This window comes from Cynara cardunculus (assembly GCF_001531365.2).
Source record: "Cynara cardunculus var. scolymus isolate 2C chromosome LG 3, CcrdV1, whole genome shotgun sequence".
In the NCBI taxonomy this organism is placed as follows: Eukaryota; Viridiplantae; Streptophyta; class Magnoliopsida; order Asterales; family Asteraceae; genus Cynara; species Cynara cardunculus.
The window spans coordinates 10,396,428-10,402,937 of record NC_037530.1 but is presented as its reverse complement, the minus strand read 5'-3'; positions in this window follow the sequence as shown (position 1 = coordinate 10,402,937).

The following is a 6,510-nucleotide window of genomic DNA, read 5'->3' as shown; positions in this document are numbered from 1 at the left end:
GTTAATACCCAAAAGTTAACCAAAGAGCATCTAAAGTACAAGAGTACATATAAAGTCAAAATCCCATATTTTAAATTGTCTTCCAGTTGTTTTCCAGCTGTCTTCCATTCAACATTCAAAAGGCAGCAGCTTAATCGTTAAGCCCTCGCAAAGCCGTGCACGTATCAGGTGGTTGCTGTTGCAATGTTGTAGCATCAGGTTGTTTTAGCAAATTCTCCGTTAGCTTGTATATTTGAGTCCCAACAAGTTAACCACAACATTTTAGCTCTATAATAATAAAGGAATAAAGAAATTAATCAAAATGACTCAAAGTGGGAATGAAAGCAAACTAATTTTAACTAATAAGACGTAAAATGAGTGCATTATATGTTGAATTCTCAACACATATCAATATACAGGGGTGTAATCAAATGAGAGCTCTATATATTGTGATTATAATGAGAACTTTTACCTTAAGTTATTATTTCAGATGTTTTTTATCATATAAGGCTAGCATTTAATGTATTGATGAACATATATTTGTTTTACAATGTGTTTGTTTCATATGTATTCGGTACACAATGTGAAACTTTTTTACTTGTAACTTTTGTGTTACAAACACGCTAAAATGTTCACTTTGTGAAAAAAAAATATGTTAATCAATACTCTAAATCCTAGTTTTACATGTAATGCTTCTATTTTCATTGTCGACTTTAAAATATAATTTGGGAATCGATTGGAGAACAACGGGAAAAAGGTTGGGGAACGGTTGGCTTGCAGTACGGAACGTAAGGGTGCTCAAATTTCCGACCAACCCGACCAACTCAACACGGAAAAATTCAAAAAGTGAGCTCATCTATTAATGCTAGACTAAGAAGCATCTGTACCAAATAAAAAAAAACATAAAAACCATTAGGTAATAACCTCCCATGATCAAAGTGTTCAAGTACATTCGTCTTAAGTAGTAAAGTAACTTCACAAAATAACTAGCATCGGCTAGAATCAGATTCCAGCTTTAAAAATCAGAAAAATATATCCTTAACAATCATTTGAAATATGGTCGATCTTCCTAACAAGTCTGGTCGCAAATGTTGTAGGAACCTGCTGCAGCAAGTATATGATTATCGATTATCATCAAACAAAACCAAACTCATTAATCTAGCTTCAAACTCAATAAAGGTAAAATAAGAAATTGATTTGGAAAATTAAAAAAATATATAATGAGAACTTGAAAATACACTAAAAGTGGCTTGTTTTTGCAGTCATCAATGAGGGTTTGACAAAAGTAACAGAGGCTTTTAGTCGCTCTATCACACCATCAACACACACATTTAATAGTCACTACCTGATTGAGGAGGAGGAGAGGAAAACAAAGAAGGGAGAGAGAGAGTAGAAGAGACCATGACAAGTTTTTTGCTTCTATTTGATCGTGTTGGACCTCCTTACTCTGTTTATGCCTCTAAATAAGTTTGTCCCTGCAAGGAGTAGTCGTTCACGATCACGTCAAAAGTTTTCCAAATATGAGAAACGAGGGAGGGTTGCTTTAGTTCACTAACTCTATATAATAATAATGATAATAATATTTTATGCTTATAAAAATCATAATCGTATAAACTAGCGATGTCAAAACAGGGTCATTTCCTCTAAACCAAGGGATCAGTCCATTAGGATCAATTACAAGGCCTAGTAACCATTTTTATTATAATTTGAAGACCAAAATGACCAAATGAAGATCACAAGGGTGGTAGTGTGGTGCATAAAGACAAGATGATAATAAAATCAACCCAGGTTCGAAATTTTTACATATGCACTTGTGGCCATTGGGAGATTTACCTCAGGGTTGTAGGTGAATCCTACAGTTTTCATTTGCCATGGAATTAGTCTGGGGAAAGTGTGAGATCACTATTTCCCAAAAAAAAACATAACTAAATTAAATTGTTCATTGCATTCCAACAACTACCAATGCCTTGATTTCTAAATAAGAAAAAATGTTTATAATTGTAAAAACGAGACGAAAACAATGTTAAAGAATAAACTTTAATAAAAGCGAGTTTTGAAGCTTATTTAAGTGGTTCAATTAAGAAAACAAAATTCTAGTTGAAATTTTCTGGGAATGTTGAAGGACTGAAGGACCGTGCCTCACTTTTGGGTTGATAAGGGTTGAATCTGTCAATGGTTGAATGTTGAAGGACCGTGCCTCACTTTTGGGGATTCTTAAAGGGTAGCGGAGCAATTATTTGGTTTTTCAGGGTTTCTTATGTAATGTTTTTCCATAAATATAAAAAAGGTATTTTCTTTAGAATACTCATATTTTTCTCATTATTTTCATTTTGTATTCTCTCAACTCTCTCTCTCTGTTTCTCTCATCTCTTTTTCTTAACTAAGCTAGCTAGGTTTAATATGTAGTTAGGGCTTATATTTGTAATCTATTTGATATACAAGGAATACATTCATTTGATTGTCTTTTTGTACATGGTATCAGAGCTACATGTTCGTGTAGGTTCTGGTTGTGTTTCCTTGTTCTTTGATTTCTGTTTATATAGATATCGACGTTGCCCTACCTTTGGTATATAGTTGGTAAGTTTTCTGTTAACTCTTGTTCTTGTTTTTCTTTTTCTTTTTGAACAAGTAAGTGCACGACTGAGTAGATTGGTTCACAAGATCTGTAAGATCTCGATTCACCGTCCTCTTCCCGTTATACTTGTGGTTTGTTTCAAAAAAGGAGTTTTGTTTCTTTTGGATTGTTTGAATCTGGATTTTCGAAATATCTTGTGAACGGACTGTTTAGGGTTGTGTTTGGCTATACGAGATCTAGTTGTCTCGTTCTCCCCCCCTCCCCCGAGGTCTGTTTCGGTTCTTGTTTGTTGTGTTATTGGTTAGATCTTCTTTCCAGATCTGTGTCCCTCCAAATGTGTGTCCTTCTAGATCTGTGTCCCTCCATATTTGTGTCATGTCCTTTTTTTGTTCAGGTTGTTCCTGGATCTGTTTTCTCTTGTTGTCTATTACATGTTAACCTCAGTTAAAATTGGTATGAATTTTTGTTTGTTTTGAGGGCCTGGTTGTAAGTTTTTTTTCTTATGTTCTTCCCTTCTGTTTGTTTCCTTGGAGGTTCTGTTGGGACTGAATAGTTAGATTGACCTAGCACATTAAAGTGTTTTAGGAATCCTCCTTTTTTTAATAATTCAGTTTCCTTTTTTTAAATCTTATGTCTTCTTCTATTGTTGACACTAGTAATTCAATGGAATCTAAAGTTACTAGTCTGGATTTTGGAGACCCATTGTATCTACATCCTAGTGATACCAGTGGAGCTCCTTTACTAACCTTCAAGATGAGTGGTACCAACAATTACAAGGTCTGGGTGTGTGCCATGACCTTGGCCTTAGAAACCAAAAATAAAATTGGGTTTGTTAATGGATCTTGCCCCGTCCAAAGAACGATCATGTCTTAGAAAGACAATGGGAACGTTGTAACTTAGTTGTTCTTTCTTGGATTATGAGTTCTATGACTGAGGATCTATTTTTAGGACAAGTGTTCTCTAAAGAGTCTTCTAAGGTTTGGGATGAATTAAGAGAGATTTATGATAAAGTTGATGGGTTTGTTACGTTTAATCTTCATCATAAAATAAACTCGTTAAGTCAAAATGATATGTTTGTTTCTGAATATTATCACAAACTTAACTCTTTATGGAAACAATTTGATGCTCTAATTAACTGCCTTCTTATACTTGTAATGCCTTTCATTATTTTTTTGAACACAATCAACTTATCAAGCTTCTGCAATTTCTGATGGGCTTGATGATTTATATCAACCCATTAGGAGCAATATTCTCACAAGGGATTCTCTTCCCTTAGTAAAAACTGTATTCTCTCTTATTTCAAGAGAAGAGTCACACAGGGGGAACTTGTCTCAATCCCAAACCAAATCTCAGAATACTGCTTTTTTAAGTAAAACTGTTGAAAATAAAAGGCGAGTAGGTAGAGTTTCCATGCTTGTTTAAAAGCATTGTGGCGTTATTGGGCATACAATTGAAAGATGCTTTAAACTCATAGGATTTCCAAAGGATTTTCAAAATCGACCCAGACCAGAAAATCAAAATTTTAAGCCCTCAACTAGTAATGCTTGTGTTTCGGAATCCCACTCTCCTAAAATAGCAGGGTCTAGTTCATCCTTTCCCTTTTCTAAGGAGCAAGTTGCCAAGATTGTTGGTCTAATAGAACAGAAAGAAGGTGCAACTGTTAATATGGCATGTATGTTCAAATCTTTTAAATCAGGTTGGATAACTGATTCTGGTGCAAACCAACACATGACTCACAACATTCTTTTCTTAGATAATATGGTTGATGTACCTGACCTTGATCTTAGGGTGAGTCACCCTAATGGAACAAAGGCTAGGATAAATAAAATTGGGGATTTCAAACTTTCTAATAATGTAATTCTTTTTAATGTTTTAGTTGTTCCAAACTTCAATGTTAATTTGTTGTTTGTTCATAAACTTGTTATGGATAACAAAGTGTTTATAGGTTTTGATGAGTCAAAATGCAATGTTCAGGACTCTCATGTGGGGACTGATAGTTAGGAATATGGTCTTTATTATTTTGATGAAAATTCTAATAGTGAGTTTTCTCGTGCTTCTTATAGTTGCAATGTTTCTTGTTCTGTTTCTGCCCAATTGTGGCACAGTCGACTTGGTCACCCTGTTGACCAAGTCTTAAAGGTGTTAAAGGGTCATCTTAAAATTGGAAATGAGGACTGTGGTCTTTGTGAAGTTTGCCATAAGGCAAAACAAACTCGGAAAAAACTTGATCTGAGTGTGCATAAGTCCAAAGATCTAGGTGAATTAGTTCATCTGGATATTTCGGGTCCCTATCATGTTCAAAGTAGGGAAGGTTATAAATACTTTCTTACTATTATTGACGACTTTACTCGTGCTGTTTGGGTCTTTCTTTTGAAAGGTAAACATGAGGTTGGTGAGAATTTTGTGACTTTTACAATCTGATTGATACTCAATTTGGAAATATGTTAAAATGTTCAGGAGTGATAATGGTTCTAAATTTACAAATCAAAGATTAAGTGAGTTTTTTTTAAAACAAAAGGTGTCGTTCATAAAACTTCTTGTGTTTACACTCCCCGACAGAATATTGTGGTTGAACGAAAACATCGTCATTTACTTAATGTAGCTAGGGCTCTTATGTTTCAGGGAGGGGTCCCTTTGAATATGTGGAGTGAGTGCGTTCTTACCTCTACGTATCTGATAAATAGAACACCTTCGTCTATTTTGAATGGTAAGTGTCCTTATGAGCTTGTTTACAGATTTCAACTTGTTTTTACTCATCTTAGAAATTTTGGATGTTTGTGCTTTGTTGTTATACCTAACATCACAGATAAGTTTTCTCCCAAGCCTGAAAAAATGTCTTTTATTGGGATATGCAAATTCTAAGAAAGGATACAAGCTTTATAGCTTTGAATTCTCAAAAAAATATTATGTCTCGTGATGTTAAGTTTTATGAAAATATATTTCCTTTTAAGATGAGTTTAGACAGAATGAGTGAATCCTTTAGGGATGATGTTAATAGATTAAATTTCTTTGATTCTGTGATTGGGTCTCTTAATAAGTTTGTTGGTTCATCACCCGATGATGAGAATGGGTACCAATCAAATAGTGAGAATTCTCATAAGTTTTTCTCTTCCCCTAGTAACCCTGGTGTACCAGGTAGCCTAACTAGAACTGCCAACAGGCAGTCTCTAGGCGGCTCAAATAGTCAAAATAGTCAAGGTTCTTCGCATGAAAGTAACCTTGAAAGAGTTACCAGTTGGCAACCTTTGAGTAGCTCTGACGCGGCTGCCAGTATTCAACGTGATGCTGAAATGCAGTCTGAGGAACGTAATAGAGGTAACAAGGAATCTCAATCCTTGGGTCTCATCTTTGAGGGTACTCAGGGTTTACCTTCAACATCAACCCAGACTGTCAGAAAGTCTAGTAGGGTGTTTGTTTTTCCTAGAAAGTTTGATGAATTTGTTGTTGAAGGAAAAGTAAAATATGGATTAGAAAAGGTTGTGAATTATTCTTGTCTCTCATTTGATAATCTATGTTTTGTTTCTAGTCTTAATAAATCTGTTGAACTCAAAACCTTTCAAAAGGCTTGTAGAGATAATAATTGGATAAATGCTATGAATGATGAAATGGAAGCCTTACAAAGAAATGGTACTTGGGTAATTACAGACTACCTCATGGTAGGAAAGTTGTAGCATATAAATGAATTTACAAAATTAAATATAAATCTAATGAGGAAATAGAAAGATACAAAGTCATACTTGTTGCTAAAGGGTATAGTCAAAGAGAAGGTCTCGACTATGAAGAAACCTTCTCTCTTGTTGTTAAAATGATTACTGTTCGTTGTATTATAGCCTTAATAGTTCAGTTCAAGTGGAATTTGTTTCAATTAAATGTTAATAATGCTTTTCTATATGGGGATTTAATTGAGAAAGTTTATATGACGTTACCTGAGGGTTATTAAAATCCAGAGGACAAGC